We start from the raw sequence: 23,278 nt of genomic DNA, 5'->3' as shown, positions 1-23,278 counted from the left end.
TGAGTAACTGTAGAACGGCCCTTTAGGAAACCATGTTGTGCATCTGTAAAGAATTGGTCGATGTGTTCCATTAAATTGTTATACACGCAGCGATTGTGTGTGTGGGCGCATTTCTGTTTTGCTGGTGGGGGTTAAATCATTCTGTTTTTTCTCTAATTTTCAAACAGAATTGGTCTCTAATTTTTTACATTCCCCAAACACGTTATGGTGTGTGTGTGTGTTTACTGGCGGTGATCAGTGTTTTGTTGCAGGAAAGCAGCATAGCGTCAACAATGAACAACTGAAGTTACACTGAAGTGTAAAATGGCTTAAATGTGGATATTGGCATCAAATTCAAAAAACAGGGAAATGAGTCTCAAATTTATTTAGCCATGGTTCGCTGGATTGAACCCTAACATGCTTGAAGATTTCAGATGCAAAACTCCCCAAGTGCCTTTTTGGTGGGATTCCAAAAACATGCTGTGTTTCTATAAATTAAGTTTTAATTTCTATAAATCTGAATGAGAAAATGCAATTTAAATTTTGTAATGGCTTTTAGAGGGTTTTGCATTTGAACTCTTCAATTACTTCAGTTTGTTTTTCAGGGAATGTAGTTTCCCTGAAAGCTTCCCCTCCTCCACTTCAAGAAAGATTTTTTGAAAGGTCTCAAACATATGTTTAAGTTCCTTGGGATAGCTCAGATTCAGAGCATAGGTAAGGCCAAGAAGAGCAGAGCATGCACTTGCTATGTTTCCCAAGCCACGCATCACCCTTACACTTTCCAGGACAATGCCAACCTCATCTGCGACAACACAGATTTTCATCACTTGCTGGTCTTCTTGGGCCAGGTCTTCTGACTACAAAAAACAAACAAACAAAACAAAAACAAAGTGTTATTCTCAGAATTAAGCAATATGATGTGCAATACTTCTACTGAAAAGAAAACCCAGAGCAACTCAGATAAAACTCAAACAGGTCCACAACACAGTAGAGGGACTTGCATTTCTAACTAGTTATTCTGTTGAGTGCAGATAATAAAAAGGAGCTCAACGCAGATCTGTCTCAAATAGGTTCAATGAACTAGTTCAGTGGCTGCATTCACCTTCAAGTCATTGATTTGAGACTAAGTGATAAAACATTAACATTTTTCAGTAGCATTTGTGAATGGGTGGCATTAATTCTGGAAATAAACTACCGGTACTAAAAATATTACACACTGCACCTTCAAAGCTTTGCGTTTGTTTTTCAATTTGTCTGTATCTGTGAGAGGTGTGAGCTCGAAAAACTGGATCTACTTGGGTGGTGTGCTATAGAAAAAAAGGTATTACCAGTGCAAACTTAAGTATTCCTAACTGAGGATGTGTAATAAACTTTGTGAATGTATGTTAGGTCACTTACGTGGTATTCTTTTATCAGTGCCTTTTTTTCTTCTCCCAGGTAGTCAATCAGGGATAAGATGACCACTTCTCTCCTGAGGTCAATGTTGTTGGGATCCTGCAAAGATAGTCACATAATTCTTTGTATAAGGACCACTGAAACACTCAGAGCAGAATACTCAATTTGTCACAACATTCCTTTCCATCCTGTGTTGAATCTCCAAAAACTTTGTTTACAAGTGAATATATCACACTTATAAACTCATACGTTTTGGAGAAATGAGTATGACTGCGATGCATGTTGGACTAACAATGAGTCAATTGGTTTTAGCATCAGTAAATGCATTACCTCAAAAAGACGGCTCATATTAGCCTTGAGTCTTTCCCCTAAGGCCCCTCCTTTGCTCTGGAAGAGACCCAGGAGCCTTGGTGTGTAGTTGAAGCAAGTTAAAGTTCTCATCGGAGAACTCACCGATGAGTCTCGTCTCATCTCACCGGATTGCACTAGTCTGCTAACTACTATTGATTTACCATACAAGTTAGCGGTCAAATATTCTTAAAGCACACACCATTTGTGTTTTTGCAACACTATTATACCATTTTAAATAAACCCAGCATGCTTTAAAACGTGTCTGTGGCTAGTCCACCTAGACTAGCATAGCTAGTTCACAACGAAACGACGGTGTAAAATGAAGCACCAGTAAACATCACTCCGTTTTTCTGACATGACCCTTGCCTCTATGAAAATCAAATGATTACACACGTAAACGGTAAAATCACGCCATTGTTCCTCACACTAACTTTATCAACTGACGACCACGACAGCTAGTCGTTTATCAATATCCACCCCTACCAGCCAAAATGCCATTAATATCTTGGAAGGCAAAGTACGGCAGTTTACATGTTACACATCATGCCAAAAGTATCTTACAACTTACCTCGGAAGATTCAAGAAGCAAAACAGACGTCCAAACGTCTCGCTAAATGTGCGACCTGCCACCAACGTGTCTCCTTCAGAAAGAGCGAATGCCCGCGCATGGATTTGGCGGAAAGTGAACTGCACAGACCGGAAATAGTAGCTTCTACTTCTTAAAAATGAGTATGATTCCTCACACGCAATGCAGTGCATTTTCATCCTACTCTTTAAAAATGAGCTCGATTCAATACAGCTTCTATGAAGTAGACAAGCCTCTTTAAAATGTGTTAATTTAGTTAAATAAATGAATCCCTGTCTAATTTTATTTTATTCAAGTAAGTTTAATCAACTTTTGCTCAAAATAGAGTATATTGATATTTTTTTGTGAAATTAACAGTTTTTCTTTATTAAATTTACTAAAATTCCACGAAAATCAGAGTTCATTTTTTACACTGTACTTTATAATTATGAATGGCGTGTCGCGCGTGCTGGGGTTACATTACGGGGCTGGAAAAAAGTTATCTGTGTCTTACCTGGTTCAGCTGCCCCACTGCCTTCACCACCTGCTGCATCATCTGAATCTTTTCTAAAATATCTATGCAGTGAGCCCCTGAGGCTCTTGGCTTCTTCATCTCTTTTTCTCTTTTCTTTTCTTTTCTTTGCTCCTGACTTGTGCATGTTGGCAAACGGGCTCGCATGCTTATTGTCGAAGCGTTATGATGGAATAGTGCCGTGTTATTTGGCGCCTTAATCAAAGACCAAACCATTTCTGCATTAGGGGTGGTAGGTGGGTTCTTGAATCTATTTTCGAAGACAATAAAGGCAAAAGAACCAGAAATCATTCATTGAATGCAAATATAGCACATTTTTCTCCCCCAAATCAACACATTTTGAAATGAAACAGAATGATTAATGGCATCTTCATGAGGGACCAGTTCTGGGCCCCCCCTCATGCCTGGGCCCGGGACAAAATACCCGGTTGTCCCCCCCGTCGACGGCCCTGAGCAAATGTATCAGTATCCATTAAACTTACTCCTGAAACAATTGTGTCAGGTATTCCACAGGCTTAGATAACATCTTGTACCTATTAAGTGTTGAAGGCCTTCTTAAAATCGACAAACATTAATATTGCAGTTAGGTTTTTAGCCTTTATTCTTTCCACTAATCATCTGAAAGTAAGTATCTGCCCAATCACAGATCTGTTTACTCTAAAGCCATTCTGTTTTTTTTGTAAGATTGGGTCCAGGTGCAGCCAGATTTGGTTGAGTAGCATCTTGTTATATATTTCGGCTGCTATTGGGGTTTGTGCTACCCCATGGTAGTTTTGTGTCATTGTTAAGGCTCCTTTCTTTGGGATTGGGACTATTATACTTTTAGACCATTCTGCTGGTTTATCTCCCTTGAGTAGCAATTTGTTACAAACATCCTGTAATTCATTGTTCAGTGCACCACTTTTCCAAATGTCTGCAGGAATTTCATCAACACCAGACGCTTTATTGCTAGATAAAGAGTTTATGCTCTGTTGGAGTTCTCAAGTGTAAAATGATCTGTGTTGATTGGCAGTGTATCTTGAATTCTTTGTTGTACTGGCTCTGTGCTATTCATATGTGGCTGACCAAGAAGTTTTGAAAAGTGTTCCTTCCACATATCCAATCTTTCTTGAGTAGTTTTTCCCTTTAACTGCACTTTTTGAGGCTTATTGTTTCTTGCATCCTATTAAGTTGTTCTTCAAACCAGTAGCTGATTTTTTTTTTACCCCAGCCTGGTTCCTCTCTGGGGGACATGGTCCTTGTTCACCTGGGCGATGACCAAGCCAGTATTTCATCTGGTCATTGCTCAGCATAACATAGATGTTACAAATTGCTAATACCAACTAGAATAAATTCTAGATGGCTATACAAGCAGCTGGCAACACCAGCTGGCACATCTATACAAGTTAGGGTTGATGACTCCCTGAGGCTTCAAGTTAGGTTATCCTAACCAAGATTCCTGCATACCTGTAAATGACATTATGGACTTTTCCTCTAGATTTCTATTCAGGATTTTTGGGATGTCTCCTCCTTCATAATGTATCTGAGTAAAACACTGGTAGAAATTTACAAAACCTTGAAAGGGCTGTAGCTCTTTGGTCATATTGGGTTGAGGCCAGGAGGTGATGGTTTTGACTTTACTCCAGTCCATTTTCATTGACCTCATTTTCATGGATGACATAACTGAGAAACTTTGCTGTGGGTTTGTGAAATTCATATTTTTCCAGCTTCAACAGTCATTTTAATACACCCCATACCTGGATTACATGTTCAGCGTCAGTTCTGGAATAAATCAGAATGTGATTATGGAGATAGTTAGGGTGGGTGGAGCACAGAAGCACAGCAGGCCAGAACTGAGTTCGCAAAACCCTTTTTTATTTTAGCTTTTCAGCTTTTAATTCTTCTCCCATGCACACACACACACACACACACACACACACACACACACACACACACACACACACGTGTTCTCATTAGGGGAGAGCTCCCTTCCTCTGCTGTTCTTCTCCTCTTATAGGGTGCGGTCACTGGGGAAGACACACAAACACAGGTTAATTCCTGTCAGGTGCAGTGATTCTGCCACTTACCTTCCCTGACTCCACCCTCCATTCACAGACCGATGCTTGACCACGCCCCCGCTGCCACATACCCCCACTGCCCGACTCAGGCCGGGGAGCCGTCCAGCCTGCAGCTGACTCCACCTCCCCCCTTGATGGGAGAGGAAATCCGCCATGACCATCTGTGCCCCCGGCCTGTGGACCACCTTGAACTTAAACGGCTGGAGTGCCAGATACCAACGGGTGATCCGCGCATTGGCATCCTTCGTGCGGTGGAGCCACTGCAGGGGCACATGGTCCAACCAGAGGGTGAAAGGGCGCCCCAGCAGGTAGTAGCAGAGGGCGATGTCAATTTTCCCTTTTGAACCTCCGGCCCCAGCTCCGCCTTCTCTGGAACCACCGACACCAATGCCATGGGGACCTCCTCGTTCCAAAGTTTTAACAGATTGAGGTGGTAAATCTGTAATGCCCCATCCCTGTCTGTTCGCCTCACCTCATAGTCGACGTCCCCGACTAGCTGTGTGACCTCAAAGGGTCCTTCCCACCTGGCGATCAATTTGGAGCTTGACATGGGCAGCAACACGAGTACTTTATCTCCCAGTGTGAATTCCCTAAGGCACGTGCCCCTGTCGTACAGACGGACTTGACGTTCTTGGGCCTACTGCAAATTCTCCTGGGTTAGGTGCATGAGGACGTGGAGTTCGGCGCGCAGGTCGATAACGTATTGAATTTCATTCTTGCTTGTTGAAAGTCCCTCCTCCCAATTTTCACACAGCACATCTAAAATGCCATGCGGCTTATGCCCGTATAATAATTCGAACGGGGAGAACCCCGTGGAGGCTTGTGGGACCTCTCGCACTGTGAATAGCAGGGGCTCGAGCCATTTATCCCAGCTGCGTACGTCCTCGCTTACAAATTTTCAAATTATGTTCTTGAGGGTGCGGTTGAAGCATTTGACTAAGCCATCCATTTGTGGGTGATAAACGCTGGTGCAGATAGGCTTAATTCCCAGTAACCCATACAGTTCGCGCAGTGTGCGTGACATAAACGTAGTGCCTTGATCAGTCGGAATCTCTTTGGGGATTCTGACTTGGGAGATGATGCAGAAGAGTGCTTCCGCAATACTGTGTGCTGAGATATTGCGAAGAGGCACTGCTTCCGTATATCACATTGCATAGTCCACCAGAACTAAAATAAAGCGATATCCTTGTGTTGACCGATCTAATGGCCCGACAAGATCCATCCCAATTCTTTCGAACGGGGTCTCGATTAATGGTAGAGGGTGCAAAGGCACTTTTGGAATGGCCGCTGGATTTACTAACTGGCATTCGCGGCACACCATACACCACCTACGGACATCGCCGCAAATCCCTGGCCAATAGAACCGGGCCATTATTCGGGCTAGTGTCTTATCCTGCCCTAAGTGTCTGGCCATGGGATTAAAGTGAGCAGCCGGGAATATAAATTCCCAGCGGCTCTTTGGGATCAAAAGCTGTGTTATCGGTTCCTTAGTCTGAGTGTCCTGCGTCACTCGGTATAATCTATCCTTAATAATGGAGAAATAGGGGAAGGACAGGGTGGCGTTTGGCTGGAGCGTTTGACCATCGATTACTCTCACTTGGTCAAACGCATGCTGCAGAGTCTCGTCTCGTGACTGCTCTAACGGGAAATCCATGAGGGATTCCCTGAGAGAGGGAGGAGGAGCCTGTTGCTCCTCGCTCTGACGCGGTGATGATGTAGACAGCTCTGTGACAGCTGCTCCCACCAAAGCCACACTGGGACCTCCCCCCGCTAAATTATGGCAGGCCCCACTCTTCACTAAATGTGTCATTAATTCCCTGAATCCCAGCCAATCAGTCCCCAAAATTATCGAGTGGGTAAGGCTAGGATTAACCGCCACCTTTACTCCTCTAAATTTCTTCCCTCGAAATAGAATGTGGACCGACACTAAAGGATAGTTGTGAACATCCCCGTGCACACACAACACCTTTGCCAATTGTGCTCTCCCCAATGCCTCGTCTTGCACCAGGCTTTGGTGGATTGAGGTCTGATTACAGCCGGAGTCCACCAAAGCCTGATATGTATCCCCTTGGATACTCACCGGTATGCGATACGCTCCGGCCTGATCGAGGGCGGTCCCTGGCACGTCGGGAATCTGGACCACCGTGCCCACCTCCATCGCCGAGCACTGATGCTGAAGGTGCCCCGGCTCCCCATAGTGCCAGCATACCGGCCCAGGCTTTCCCTCTGCACCGGTGTTCCGGAGCTCACTCACCTGAGGGGGGGAAGACACAGACACGGAAGTAGGAAACGGTAGGGCACCACGGGTGCGGCGGGCCGGCTGAGGTGGAGCCGGCCCCCACCTCCGCAGTGGGGGAACGGGGTGAGGATGAGGAACAGAAGGGGAGCGAGAGAGGGGAGAAGTGGAGACATGCTGTCCTGCCATCGGAACAGCTGCCATATGGTTCTCCGCCAGCTCAATGGCTTGATCCAGCGACGCCGGGCGATGGCACTGGACCCACTCCGCTGTTCCTTCCGGAAGTCAGGTGAGGAATTGTTCCAGCGCCACCAGGTCGATGATTCCCTTGGTGTCGCAGTTGTCGGCCCTCAGCCACTGCCGGCAGGCGTCTCAGAGTTGCTGGCCCAACATGAACGGCCAGCCGACTTCCTCCAGGCGCAGCGCGCAGAAGCGCTGCCGTTGCTGCTCCAGGGTGTGCCCCACACATTGGAGGACGGCCCTGCGGAGGTCAGTGTAGACCAGCCAGCTGTCAGCGGGGAGCTGTAGCATGGCCAGCTGCGCCTCGCCCGTTAGCAGGGGGAGGAGGCGCGCCACACACTGTTCCACCGGCCAACCCCATGCCTCTGCCGCCTGCTCAAAAAGAGCGAGGAAGGCTTCGGGGTCGTCATGCGGACCCATCTTCATTAGGATGAGGTGGGGAGGGTCCGCGGCGGTGGTGATGGTGGACCCCGCCAATGCGAGCAGGTGCCGGAACGCCTGGTGAGCTTCCTGCTGTGCCAGCACCAGGGCTTCGAACCATTGTTCCTGCTCCTTCCGGAGGGCAACCAGCGCCTCGTGCTGGCTCTGTTGGGCCGAGGCAAGGGCATGGACCAGGTCCTTGAAGGGGGAGGACTCCATGAGGCTGTTCTCTTCTGTACTCTGCTCCAGGTTTCGGCATCACTGTGGAGATAGTTAGGGTGGGTGGAGCACAGAAGCACGGCAGGCCAGAACTGAGTTCGCAAAACCCTTTTTTATTTTAGCTTTTCAGCTTTTAATTCTTCTCTCTCACACACACACACACACACACACACACACACACACGTGTGTTCTCGTTAGGGGAGAGCTCCCTTCCTCTGCTCTCCCTCTCCTCTTATCGGGCGCGGTCACTGGGGAAGACACAAACGCAGGTTAATTCCTGTCAGGTGCATTGATTCTGCCACTTACCTTCCCTGACTCCGCCCTCCATTCACTGACCGACGCTTGACCACACCCCCGCTGCCACAGTGATCTATGTAGATGATCACACATGTGGAGGAACTCTTGGAGAACCTTGTTGATGAATGCCTGGAACACAGATGGAGCACTGACTAGACCATACGGTATGACCAAATATACATAATGACCTGTTTTAAACACCATCTTCCATTCTTTGCCCTCCCTGATGTGCACCAGGTTATAGGTACTTCTCAGGCCAAGTTTGGTAAAAAATTTGAGTGTTTCTTACCTGTTCAATAGGGCATGAGATGAGAATAACACATATTGGCTGTGAAAGCATTGAGGCTTTGATGGTCAGCACAAGGCCTGTTTTTTCCACCCTTTTTTTCCACAAAAAATGGAACCTGCCACAGTGGAAGACCTAAAAGATGAATGTACCAGAACCTCTGTGGTGTACTCCTCCATTGCCTTGGTTCCTGGACAGAGGGTAGACCTGCCTTTTAGGTGAAGTTGAGCCAGCCAGGTGGTTGTTAGCATAATCCCAGGTGGTAGTTTGGACGCTCAGAACTTGATGAACACTTCAGACAGGTTCTGATAGGGTTTGGGTATGCTCACTATGTTCAGTGTGTGTTGGGGCTTTCTTCGTAGATGTGAAGGCATGGCAGAGATAAGCATTGTTCATAACAGGCTTCCAGGTTATGAGCTCATCTTGTTTCCAGGAGATCCAGCATACCATTGTGCATTTGGAGGGGAGCTATGCATTTGGACACCTTCCTGCCCCAATGGAGATCCATCTAGAGTTTGACTGTTAAACTGGCTGTGAGGGGAACAAGAGGCATATCTAACATTTTGGCCACAGTTTCATCCTCATCTGTTTGGGGTTCTTGGCATCAGGTGTGAGCTTACACACAGTTCTGAAATGACCCAGCCTGAGCTTTCTGCAGTGCTCATCTTCCTCAGCTGGGAGACTGACTTGTGTGACTTCCCTGAGTTTGGTGTCAAAAGGAGCTGATAACCGAGGGTAGAGATTGGTCCAAGGCCTGCATGATCAGAGAGATCTGAGTAGATTAATGCTGTGAATAACCAGCTGAATGAATTGACTGAGAGATAGTGTGTCATCCCAGCTTTTCCTGACTCTTCAGAACTCTTGTTCAAAGTCATAGTCAATGTTGCCAATTCAAATTATGATTCAGATTTACTTGGTGAGTCATCATATGTCTTGGGCAAGGCTAAAGGTATCCTGCTGGAGCCACCTTGCCAGGTGAAACCTTTTGTAATTAAGAGGGTCTGGGCACAGAATAAGGATCCATGTGCAAAAGAGTTTATTAAAAAGGCATGTAGTCAAAAATGTAGTTCAGGATCTTTACCAAAGATCAAGAAGCACCCACAAAAATGCACACTTATGTATCCACCAATCACAAGAGCTCTGCTACCAAAACCAATTAATCAAAAGTGGGGGAAAAAACAAACAAACACACACAGAGACCTAGTGACTGCCTTTTAACTCTGTCCAGAAGACCAATATCCCAGAGTCACCTCTTCAGTGTTGGAGATGAAGATTGTGTTTTGTGGGTAATGTTTAATAAAGCTGCTAGCTGAGAACCAATGAGGTATCTGTTTTTCAAATAAGAGTCTCTGATGTATGTATCCTGTTGCATAGTTATGCACTGGAGTCTCACACTTCTTTTTCTACCCTGGGTAGACACCACTCTAAGCTATCTTCAGTTTCTCAGGATTTTTTTTTCAATGGAATAGACATTTTTATTGACAGCATACATGTTTCTACACAGATTTATTTTTGATAAATTCCTATGTATGGTTGGTAAATGCAACCCTGAGATAGATTGCCCAGGGTGAACCCCATCTCTTCCATGAAGTCAGCTGGGATTGGCTCCAGCTTCCCTCATGACTCTGACAGGTAAGTGGTATAGATAATGGATGGATGGACAGATGGGTTGGTAAATGCATTAAATGGTTCTCTAGGTCAAGTTGTAACAGTTTGAAGTTATCACATGGAAAATGGGTGTTGCCAGGCCTGTAATTTTGCAGCAGAATTAGACTTCTGAGCTGAAGTGCCTTTAAAATGCAAACTGTAAATGCATAATCTGTAGGAAAGGGTTTTTAAAATAACTACTTGTATGAATTTTGTAAATAATACAATACATTTTCCCCATCTTGATTCATTGGTGAAGAAGCACAAACCTTGCTGACTTACCATGGAAGTGGGAAGTTGAAGCTCAGAATTATGTCATTTTCAATCTCTGACCATGTATATGTGAAGATGTACAGGTGCTTGAATTGTGCACAAATATTTTTCATGTGAAATCTAAAATATGTATGGATATTATTAGCACTTTTCTGTCTGCATAGATTTGTGTTGGTTAGCTGAGTATGTCTTCTGTTGGGTTCTAAGTCATTAGTCTTATAGCATTTTGCATTATTTTGTAGATTAATTGTGAGATACAAGGAACAACAAAGAAGTGTAGCATCTCTGTGGACAGCACCAAACAGAATGAATACCAAACCAATAGGCACTCACAAATGCAATTTAAGAATTTGGACAAGCTAATTTGTATAAAAACTGAAATTAGAAACAGTAAAATTGGCCTATAATGTACCATAGAATGTAAATCTGTATTTACCTTGGCATAACTGAAAAAGAAGAGTTCAGTACATGGAACTGACTTACTGTGAACCTCAAACACTATTGTCTCCTCTTTCAAATGCAAATCCTGCATATGCGAAAGAGGGAGGTAAAATAAACCAATTCCAAAATCCTGTGGTGTTTTGTAACAGTACAGACTTATGAATAATCACACCCCCAAAATTTGAATACCCCAGCCCGCACACATGGACCTGCACAGGCGAACCTTCAGTAGTTCTGCAGGTATTGTGAAGAACAAAACAATGACAATTGTCATTGCATAAATACAGTGAGATTAAGTGTGGTTGGTGCACCGGTCATTGTTGATATAGACACCTCTGCTCTTACAGGAGTCCTTCGTTTGGTCTGAATGTGCAGCGTCCAGTTCATTAGCTCCACAGCCCCATGTAGAACCAGTTCACTGGAGCCATGTCTCTGTAAAAATCAGCATGAAGCAGTCCCTCAGAGAGCTCTGTATGTTCAGCTACAGCCTTAGCCTTAGCTCTGTATGTTCAGCTACAGCTGTAGTGGTGATACATGGAGCTGTTGCTGCTCTGGCTATCTCGTTCAGCATGCTACCAAAGTTGCTAAAACTTCTTGATCACAACTTCACCTGATGTTCAGCAATTCCTCATGGCTATATGAATGATTCACACTGGCAACTAAACTTAGCATTAAGACGATAAAGATAAGTACAGTATGTATGTAGAGCACAGAGCCGCTGTGTCTGAGTGCACCACTGCAAATTTCTCTCCAGACAGTTTCTCAAACCTTAGAGAATATTGAGCAGGCTTCACTCAGGATTTGATACTAAAGAGAGATGCAGTACCTACTTTATCACCATCACAGCCGGAATCCATAAGTAGCCATGATGTGTAATTTTATCCACTTTTTGACTGTTTAAAGACAGATCAAATTAATAATCTGTTTTGTCATATGAATCTACAGCATAAGATGCATCTTTTTTCAGTCCTTTTGCCAAGTAAATCTCTAATTTGTCAATTTATTCACCAACAAGACATAATTCAGAAACTAACTAGTTTGGTTTCTCCACTCTAACTCACTATTTCAACATATTGATGTGAACAACTTTGATAATATTACAGTTTGGGAAAATTCTAATAACAGTTGGACTGTAGAAATTTCCTTTGTGAGAACAAGCTTGCTGGAAGTTGACAAAAGTTCAGATTGTTTTGAAAGATGCTTTATGCTGAATGAGATTTAAATCACAACTTGATTGAGATATATCAGAAAATATCTGCCAATCCTGGACATCATGGTGCCTGTGTGAGCCATCCTCCTGCAAACCAGCCAATCAGAACAGAGCTCATCAGCCACAAAAATGGAATGCCCTACCAAGCGCGGTATCCCATACCTGTTAACCCATTTTGGAGTCCAACCTTATAAGCCCCAACAAAAACCCTTATTGAAGACAAAAAATCCTTACAAACTAAAAATGAGACAACTATCTATTGTTTTTGAGGCATAATATATTGAAAAGCAAACAACGAAAAACTTCAGTAGCACTTTTTCTACATCATAATTTGCTGTATGAAGTTCATGATCATGTCCATCCCATAATTCACTTCATGAAGTTCAAGTTCAACAATCTTCCCTATACAGTAAATAGGTCAACCCATTCAGGAAGAAACCTTCCGCTGTACCTCATTCTTTTCACCAGAGTTCCCATTGCTTCTCTCTGTGTTGAATACTCTTTCAAAACTACTTGACTGGAAAAACAATGGCTCTGGGCTCTTTTGTTCAGCTCATGATGGTTTGAAATGTTATTTGGTTTCATGTGGACGCTTGACTTTTGAGTACAATATCAAAGTCTGAGCTTTCAAGCGCCAGCACATCTGGTCACAGGATGATAACAGCCGAAATATTGTGAACAAGACCCTCTGCTAGCGTAACACCATGGTTTCCGGTTCAGTTGTCTATTGCTTGTTTCGCATGTAACCACACGGAAGAAGTACTTACAGAATAAAAACAATTTGGCAAAAAACTAAGAATCCGTAAGACTATTAGAATATGCCAATAAGCCTGACAAAAATCTAAATATCCTTAAGATTTATGGGTATTCCTTATGGGTTGACAGGTATGGGATCCTGGTCGGGATAATGAAACAGGCAATGTTTGGGCTACCTTTTCTTTGCCCCTCCATCGGTTGACAGCAGGCAGCGCTGGCCTAAAAAAGACTGCCTGGTCACATGAGTAGGACATGAAGGTGGTGTCTGTTCCAGGGTCCACCAACCAGCGCCCATCACACTCTTGTCACTATTGTGCAGGGTTCCTACTAAGAGCTTCCAAGACCATCCAATCCCTGCTCTCATTGCAGGTTCCCCATCACCAAGAGACTTTCCAAAAGAAAAGAAGATGGAGAAAAAGACCTGTGCAATGCCTTCATTTTGGTGCTCCTAGGAGTTCACAATCCTAGGTGCACACACTTCGCGTTCAAAGTGTCTTTACCCAATGGCAAGGAAGATACCAAGATGATCAGAGACACCAGGAGTGCTGCAGCCTTCATTCGCCATCACTGCTGGACCAGAGGAGCTTGTATAATTCCACCAGCTTGTTGCCATACTTAAAGGAGCATGTCTAATTCTGCCAGTTCCTCTGTTGAGGTCTTTGTGTGTGTCCTTTGGCCCCAAGAATAGCTAGAGTGGTTGAACCATCTAGTTTTCTACCTAGATTCACCCCCACACCACATTGAGGCATCTTCAAGAAGAAGGGAGTTCAAAACATTGGATCCCTGGACACTCCAACTTCATGGGAGACAGAGCTTATCAATATATTAATGACCCCACCAAAAAGGGCAAAAGCCAAATCATAGATTTGTAAATGGGGGTGTAAAACAGTGAGAGTTTAATAGAAGGCATCCTTTTATACTGGGTTAACACTGGTTTTTATGTGGGTGTAAAACAGCATTACATGGAAACAGAGTATGCATAGTTATTGGTTAGTTGTAACATGTGTTGTAATAACAACTGTAGTTGTAATTGCTAAGATAATGAAAAAGAAGCAATTGCTGCTCATCAAGAGATAGCCAATATGGATAGTGATACACAGTCACTTAACTAACTGCTTGGTTTACATTACACTTGATTAAGAAAACAAGTACTTACATAATATGGATATTTTTGTCTAAAAGTTTATAATTCCACAATTAACCATGCCAGTTTTTCATTCTTTCATCTTCAGTAAGTGCCTGAAGATCAGGGCCACAGTGGGTCTGAAGCTTATTACAGGAACCCTGGGCATGAGATAGGAATCACAGAGAACTAGAAAAGCACTCGGAGAGCGCAGACCTCCGCCAAGAATCCTTTTAAAAAATCCGGGATCCAGAAGGCGATCCGGATCACCTCCAAAATTTAATGGATTGTTACTTGTGCCCAGTCACACCTCTGGAAAAAATTTCAGAGCAATCCGTTCATTACTTTTTCCGTAATGTTGCTAACAGACAAACCAACAAACAAACCAACAAACAAACCAACACTACCGAAAACATAACCTCCTTGGCGGAGGTAATAATAATAACTAGAATGCATTTCCGGAGAAAATGCAAAAGTGTGCTTGCTCAGGTGCGCCGCCAAGGCGACCCGGCAAGAGAGGCGACCGCACGCCCACACGACAAGTTTTGTGTCAACACACGAAAGTTTGGCCAAGACACAAGGCGGATTCTCATACGGAGATGACAGGCTGGCAAGGTTCTTTACAGGGACATCCCAGAGCATCACTAACATGAAAATGTAGATGTAATTCTAAATCCATAAAGAGATATGACCCAAAACACGTTTTTGCTCATTGTGGCGCCCTCTAGTGGCCAAATGACACGAAATTTGATGAGGTTACATGAACTGCTGCCAAAAGTCATCTCAACAAATATGGTCTTGATATGTCAAAGCGTTTCTGAGATATGAGCCAAAATACGTTTTTGCTAATTGTGACGCCCCCTAGTGGCCAAATGTCACCATATTTGATGAGGGTAGTTTGGATGGTGTCCAAAGTCATGCCACTAAATATGGTCTTTATACGTCAAAGTGTTTCCGTGATATGAGCTCACTTCCTGTTTGGTGGCTTCGCCATCGATTTTGATTGGCTGCCACGGGCGAACGCTTTGACATATGAGAGCGAAACGAATATCATTCATTAGGCATGGACGGGAGATCATGTGTGCCAAGTCTCTTGATGATCGGACAAAACCTGCGGCCAGGGTCACTCTACCTTCACTTTGGACAAAATTCAAAATGGCGGAAAATCTAATTAGGTGAAGAATGACGTCATATGGTCCGTTGGAATCGTCTAGCTCCAAGGATTCCAACGGCACCAGACTTATGAAAATCGGACATACGGATCAAAAGTTACGTGCATGAACGCATGTAAGACTGTGATCAGTTGGTGGCGCTAGAGCGTGAGACATACCAACATGAAACTTGATGAAATCAATCAGGGTCCACTCCTCTATCAGTGTACCAAGTTTCATGACTTTACACCTTACGGTTTGGCCTACAGAAGGAAAAATCTGTTTTTTGCATCGCACGCCCATTCATTTCAATGGGGAAAAAATTAATCCTTTAAAAAAGTCCAGGATCCAGAAGGTGATCCGGATCACTGCCAAAATTTAATGGATTGTTACTTGTGCCCAGTCACACCTCTGGAAAAAATTTCAGAGCAATCCGTTCATTACTTTTTCCGTAATGTTGCTAACAGACAGACAAACCAACAAATAAACCAACGCTACCGAAAACATAACCTCCTTGGCGGAGGTAACAATGGACACCCATTCACACCAAGCCAAGAAACCCATATAGACACTGGTATTGTCATGATTACTACCTTTAGTATCATGATGTTTTTTAGTATCATGAGGTGTTTTTCCAATTACTCAGATCATCTACAACCCCGATTCCAAAAAAGTTGGGACAAAGTACAAATTGAAAATAAAAACGGAATGCAATGATGTGGAAGTTTCAAAATTCCATATTTTATTCAGAATAGAACATAGATGACATATCAGATGTTTAAACTGAGAAAATGTATCATTTAAAGAGAAAAATTAGGTGATTTTAAATTTCATGACAACAACACATCTCAAAAAAGTTGGGACAAGGCCATGTTTACCACTGTGAGACATCCCCTTTTCTCTTTACAACAGTCTGTAAACGTCTGGGGACTGAGGAGACAAGTTGCTCAAGTTTAGGGATAGGAATGTTAACCCATTCTCGTCTAATGTAGGATTCTATTTGCTCAACTGTCTTAGGTCTTTTTTGTCGTATCTTCCGTTTTATGATGCGCCAAATGTTTTCTATGGGTGAAAGATCTGGATTGCAGGCTGGCCAGTTCAGTACCCGGACCCTTCTTCTACGCAGCCATAATGCTGTAATTGATGCAGTATGTGGTTTGGCATTGTCATGTTGGAAAATGCAAGGTCTTCCCTGAAAGAGATGTCGTCTGGATGGGAGCATATGTTGCTCTAGAACCTGGATATACCTTTCAGCATTGATGGTGTCTTTCCAGATGTGTAAGCTGCCCATGCCACACGCACTAATGCAACTCCATACCATCAGAGATGCAGGCTTCTGAACTGAGCGCTGATAACAACTTGGGTTGTCCTTCTCCTCTTTAGTCCAAATGTCACGGTGTCCCTGATTTCCATAAAGAACTTCAAATTTTGATTCGTCTGACCACAGAACAGTTTTCCACTTTGCCACAGTCCATTTTAAATGAGCCTTGGCCCAGAGAAGATGTCTGCGCTTCTGGATCATGTTTAGATACGGCTTCTTCTTTGAACTATAGAGTTTTAGCTGGCAACGGCGGATGGCACGGTGAATTGTGTTCACAGATAATGTTCTCTAGAAATATTCCTGAGCCCATTTTGTGATTTCCAATACAGAAGCATGCCTGTATGTGATGCAGTGCCGTCTAAGGGCCCGAAGATCACAGGCACCCAGTATGGTTTTCCGGCCTTGACCCTTACACACAGAGATTCTTCCAGATCCTCTGAATCTTTTGATGATATTATGCACTGTAGATGATGATATGTTCAAACTCTTTGCAATTTTACACTGTCAAACTCCTTTCTGATATTGCTCCACTATTTGTCGGCGCAGAATTAGGGGGATTGGTGATCCCTTTCCCATCTTTACTTCTGAGAGCCGCTGCCACTCCAAGATGCTCTTTTTATACCCAGGCATGTTAATGACCTATTGCCAATTGACCTAATGAGTTGCAATTTGGTCCTCCAGCTGTTCCTTTTTTGTAACTTTAACTTTTCCAGCCTCTTATTGCCCCTGTCCCAACTTTTTTGAGATGTGTTGCTGTCATGAAATTTCAAATGAGCCAATATTTGGCATGAAATTTCAAAATGTCTCACTTTCGACATTTGATATGTTGTCTATGTTCTATTGTGAATACAATATCAGTTTTTGAGGTTTGTAAATTATTGCATTCCGTTTTTATTTACAATTTGTACTTTGTCCCAACTTTTTTGGAATCAGGGTTGTACAAGGTACGCAAAGTCAGACCACATGAGAAAGGAAACCAGGTGAATTTGCCTCAGCTATGATTTTATCATGTTATACTTATCATGTTTATGTGTATTTTGTGTTCTGTGCACTCCATGTGAAAACATCACTGTATTGAAATAAAAAACCAAAAAGAGCGAAAGGGCTTGTGAATTTCAGTGAACCTCAAGGCTGTCACTGGGAGCTTGATGCTCCCTTCAGGACCACCCTTGATGAACCAATCTGAGTAGAGAAGTCAAACAAAGAGCAATCATAAAGACCATTATGAAAAGTACAAGAAAAAGCTACCCTTCCTGGATTAGGGTTAGTGGGTGCCAGGGCCGAGGGTGGTGTCAGCAGCTGAGAGCCTGGTAACTGGGCCACTCACGTAACCAAGGCTGAGACAGAAATGGGCATATGGAGCCTTGTTGTGGGCACACAACCTGGAAGATGAAGAGTGGGCAATGGTTGCTGGGCAGCAGGCAATTTAATACACAGTCTTAGATTAACTAGACCCTTACAATGGAAAATGGCTTTGGGAACATGACATGTCACTTCACTGGCAGGGAAAGAGGCTGAGATAGTGTGCAAACAGAAAGGCTAGATTTAGATATGGGCTGGATATACACAGCCTTACATCTGCATACAGTAAAAAAAAATAAATAAAAGAAGAAGCCAAGATGCCTTTATTTATCACACATGCACTCAAGCACAGACTTAAGCACACAGTGAAATTTAACCTCTGCATTTAACCCATCTGAAGCAGTGAACACACACATGCACACACAAGTGAGCAATGAGCACACACTCATACCCAGAGCAATGGGCAGCTACACTACAGCACCTGGGGAGCAGTTGTGGGTTAGGTGCCTTGCTCAGGGCACTTCAGCTCAACCTCAGGTCATGGCTGCCCTATGTGAACCTAACTGCATGTCTGTGAACTGTGGGGGAAACCGGAGCACCCAGAGGAAACCCATGCAGACACAGGGAGAGCATACAAACTTCACACAGAAAGGTCCCCATTGGCTGCTGAGTTCAAACCCAGAACCTTCTTGCTGTGAGGCAACAGTGCTAATCACTACACCACCATGCTGCCCCACTTTCTTGATCAGGGGTGGTCTCTCTCCTACTCCAAGGTTCCTAAAGCAGTCCTCCGGCAGATGTGGGGATATTCAGCAGTCCCAGGCTGATGGACTTGCACTTGGGCTTTTTCCCATTGAACAAGAGGATTGGCCCTCATGAGGTTTTCAGGAAAACTCTGTTGTTTTTGCCCATGCACCAAATAGCAGTTCAGAATGCTTTGCCTTCTGGGATGTATCATGCAACCCTTGTGAGCATGGGGAGAACATGCTCAAGCACAGGAGCTCCACACAGACTGTGATCTGAGCTCAGGACTTAACCACGGACCGTGGGGCTGTGAGGATGAAACGGCGCTGCCTCCAATCTGAACTTTAGTTTATTAGAAGAATTTGATTCATTTAATTTTCATAAATTTATCATATACACATTTTTATAACATTTATTTCATTGCTCTGAATTCAATTGTGTTTATATATTTTATTAAGAATGTAATGGTTTTTAAATTTCATATTGTTGTTTGGCTGGATTTTTTTCCCACTTCTTTAAAGCAATGGCGTGCTGAATAGAAGTAGTCCTAATTATACATTCAGTAATTCAGTCTTGTAGAAATGCACACTATATTTTTCCTTGGCTTGGTAGTGAGCAGTGGCACGGTGATGTAAATGGTTAGCACTGTCGCCTCACAGCAAGAAGGTTCTGGGTTTGAGCCCAGCGGCCAACAGGGGCCTTTCTGTGTGGAGTTTGCATGTTCTCGCCATGTCTGCATGGGTTTCCTCCGGGTGCTCAGGTTTCTCCCACAGTCCAAAGACATGCAGGTTAGGCTAATTGGTGGCTCTAAATTGTCCATAGGTGTGAATGGTTGAGAGGAGTAAACCTCTATAATAATCCAGTCAAAGGCAACAGGAAACCACTACTCTAATTCTTCCCTAGACACTTTAATGGTGGAAGCCATCAGAGCAGCCACGTCACTGTACACTGTAAAAAAAGAATAGTTGAGAATACTTGAAATTTCAAGGCAACAGTCTGCATTAAGAATTTTATGTTTTGCCAATGATGTGCCCATGATAATCCAAACTATGATAAAACTGTTATCTTTATTAAGAATTCTTAATTAAGTCAATTTTCAATTCCTCATTCTGCCAACATAGATTTCTCTTTTTGCTGAACAGTGGCATTCACAGTAGTACAAGAAGGCAATTGAGGTTATCAGACTTTTTTTACCTTTATTTGGATAGGACAGTGTAGAGACAGGAAATGAGCGGGAGAGAGGGATGGGGAGGGACCGGGAAATGACCTCGGGTCGGAATCAAACCCGGGTCCCCGGGTTTATGGTATGGTGCCTTATCCACCTGAGCCACGACGCCATACCCACGATGTGGGTTTTAAAAACTTTATTTCAATATTGAAGTTTTGTAATTGTGTAGAACAATGAAAAAAGGCATGTATAGTTTAATGATAAATTGTCGTGGCTCAGGTGGATAAGGCGCCATACCATAAATCCGGGGACCCGGGTTCGGTTCCGACCCGAGGTCATTTCCCGATCCCTCCCCGTCTCTCCTGCTCATTTCCTGTCTCTACGCTGTCCTATCCAAATAGAGGTGAAAAATCTAAAAAAAAAAATTGTAATAACCTCAATTGCTTTTTTGCACTACTGTGAATGCCACTGTTCAGCAAAAAGAGAAATCTATGTTGGCAGAATGAGGAATTGAAAATTGACTTAATTAAGAATTCTTAATAAAGATAACAGTTTTATCATAGTTTGGATTATCATGGGCACATCGTTGGCAAAACATAAAATTCTTAATGCAGACTGTTGCCTTGAAATTTCAAGTATTCTCAACTATTTTTTTTTACAGTGTAGTGATATGCCAAAATGCATGGATGGGTAGTGAGCAATAAGTGTGTCATGTTCTTATAGTCAGGTTACTCATCCTACATCCACAGTCTGAACCAGTCAAGTCTAAGGCTACGTTTACATTACGTCGAATCAGCGGATCATCATATTAACGTTCTTAAAACGATTCGCGTTTACACTAAAACCGTTAGCCGTGCACACAGCAACACCAATACACGGATACGCTCGGCTCCGCAGGCATCCTGCGCTCCAAATCACTCCGCCCTGAACAACGAGTGCCCTCTGGAGGGTGCACATTCCGGCCCTGCGCAGCTCACACAGCGCGCGAGTGAAGTGCACAAGCCACGATTCGGGACTGAGCCGCTGTGTGTGTGATCCCAGCGCATATCACTTACTACTTGCAAGTGGAAGGATGGCAAGCCTAAAGACAATCATAACTACACAATGGGCAGTATTTGCATCAGTATTTGCAGTATTTTCATACTTTTATACTCTTTAATGAAAGGTGATACAAGGCGGAAGTCCGCGCCGTTTTTCAGCAGTCGCGTCACATGACCAACGCCAGCGAATCAGGAAGGTGGATGTCACAGTGACGTTGTCCAATGACGACGCCAACTAGAGCTCAGCACAGCGTATTCGCGTATCTCAATGTTTACACAGCACCAGACCAGATACGATCTAGATTGAATACGTGGACGCTGGCGGATTCCCATTTCCCGGCTTTTCCAGGTGGTTTAATGTAAACGGACAGTGCATCCGCGAAGAAAACGAGACAGATACGGTCTAATGTAAACGTAGCCTAAGCCCTCAGAGATCCATATCAATAATCTGATTGAATCCAAGTCTGTTCATTAAGGTTTTCATGAGGCAATTGCTTAGTATGTAATTTATGTAAAAATGCTTATATAATCTATTTACACATATCAGATCCAAATCCAGTTCAGTGTCCAAGTTGAAATCCAAGTCTAGTTATTAGCCACGTAAAGCATTACTTTGGTCCAGGGTTTGAGTGCTTCACTGCTGCTCTGCGCACAGGAGAAGGCTGAGGACTGGCTTGAGTGCCTATTGACTCACTGAGTCAGCAAGCTGATTGACCTCAAAAGTTTACGTGTATTCTCCTGAGTAACAGCACCGTGATTAAGTCTAACTGCCAGACAGTTATTTTAAGGGACACAGTCATGAATAATGATGAACATTTTTGTTTAATATTCATGAGTTGTTTACACAGTATGTTCTGTAAGCTGTGAGGTCACCTCAATGTTGACACTGATTTCATTTCAAGATGTGATGTGATCTGTGTTCACATTTTTAATTAAAACACTGTTACAGTGTCCCTGAGTGCTGCAACAAGAAAGCCCATCATCCAGAGATTGCAAGTTTGAATCCTGATGATGCTACATACCCATGGCCGGGAGTTCAAAACAGCAAAACTAGTAAAATTGCTTTCTCTAGGTGGAAGGGAGGTCTTTTCCATGTCAATCACAGAGACACCAGCCAATAGTGGGTGTCTGTGAGCTCATGCAAGCAGAAGAGGGTGGACAGAGCTTACCTCCAAGTGTCTCACCCACATACCATAGCATGAACAGCAGTTTGAAAAGATGCAGTTGGCTGGCTTCATGTGTATAAGAGGAAGCATGGGAAAGCCTTCACCTTCTCTGGTTGGTAGCTGTTACATTGCTCTCCATAATTACTGGCCCCCTTGTAAAGATCAGTAAAAAGAGTTAGAAAAAAATCTACCTTTTGGGGAAGTTGCTTCATCTCACACTGAAAAAATGAGAAAAATCCAACCTTTAATTGAAATCAATTTATTCAGAGAAAAACAAATCCGTCATCATGAAATAATTATTTTCACAAAAATATACGTGCCACTATTATTGGCACCCCTGGAAATTATAGTGAACACAATGTAACTGAAGCATGTTTCCCATTTAAATTTTACATTTTTTTAAGTTGATTGGAGTGTATAGGAACTTTCAAGCTGTAATCCATGACTTCCTGATTAACTGGGGAACAAATATGAGGTGACACGGTAGCCAAATTCCCTTAATCATCCATCAGCATGGGAAAGATAAGAGAACACACAAACCAAATGAGGGAGAAGTGTGTTGACCTTCATAAGTCAGGGAATGGTTATAAAAAATAACTACGTGCCTGAAAGTGTACATTTCTACTGTTAGGGTCTCAAAAAAAAAAAGTGGACAACAACTGGAACTGTTACAACCCTGCCTGGAAGAGGACTGAAGTTTATTTTTGCACCCACATACAGTGAGGAGGAGGCTCAGAGAGGCAAAAAAAAAATCCCCAAGGATCTCTGTTGGTGAATTACAAGAAAAAGTAAAATCTTGGGGTTTCCACGTCTCCAAAACCACCATCAGACTCCACCTCCATGCCAACAGATTATTTGGAAGGTGCCAACACTACGACAACTTTGATTGGAACCGTCTTCTTTGGTCTGATGGAAAAATGGAGGTTTTTGGCAATAAACACTCAAGGTGGGTTTGGTGTAAAAAAAAAAAAAAAGGATGGCTATAATGAAAAGAACCCGATCCCAACTGTAAAATATGGTGGAAGTTCTGTGATGTTTTGGAGCTGTTTTTCCTCCAAAGACCCTGAAACCTTGTTAGGGGACATGGCATCCTGGACTCCATGAAATACCAGGACATGGTGGATTGTGTCATGTGTGTAATGGTGGGAATTGACCAAGCCTAAATTAAGGAGAAACCTGTACATACAGTAACTAGGTTTTAATTTTATTATGCCCTGTGGTCATGCTGTTAAATCTCAGAGGTGCCAGAATTACTTTATTGTACTTAATGCCAATTAATTTGTTCAATTTGATGCAGGCTAACTTTATGTTAAGACAAAAGGATTGTCCATATGATGTGGTCCTAGTACACACAGCCCC

The 23,278-nt window shown here is 43.3% G+C and overlaps 1 protein-coding gene and 1 long non-coding RNA gene across 2 annotated transcripts in view; one reads left to right on the top strand and one right to left on the bottom strand.

Moving 5' to 3' along the window:
- Window positions 1-23,278, top strand: part of cpne4b (copine IVb) — a 92,168-nt gene that overhangs the window by 31,710 nt on the left and 37,180 nt on the right. The window lies entirely within an intron of this gene.
- LOC132900870 (uncharacterized) lies at window positions 758-1,792 on the bottom strand. The gene is made up of 3 exons (XR_009656813.1): window positions 1,705-1,792; window positions 1,378-1,473; window positions 758-836 (listed from the first exon to the last, which is right to left on the bottom strand). It is a non-coding gene; the product is annotated as an uncharacterized LOC132900870 (long non-coding RNA).

Source organism: Neoarius graeffei, chromosome 16 (assembly GCF_027579695.1).
Source record: "Neoarius graeffei isolate fNeoGra1 chromosome 16, fNeoGra1.pri, whole genome shotgun sequence".
Lineage (NCBI taxonomy): Eukaryota > Metazoa > Chordata > Actinopteri > Siluriformes > Ariidae > Neoarius > Neoarius graeffei.
This window is presented reverse-complemented; position numbering and strand designations above follow the sequence as displayed.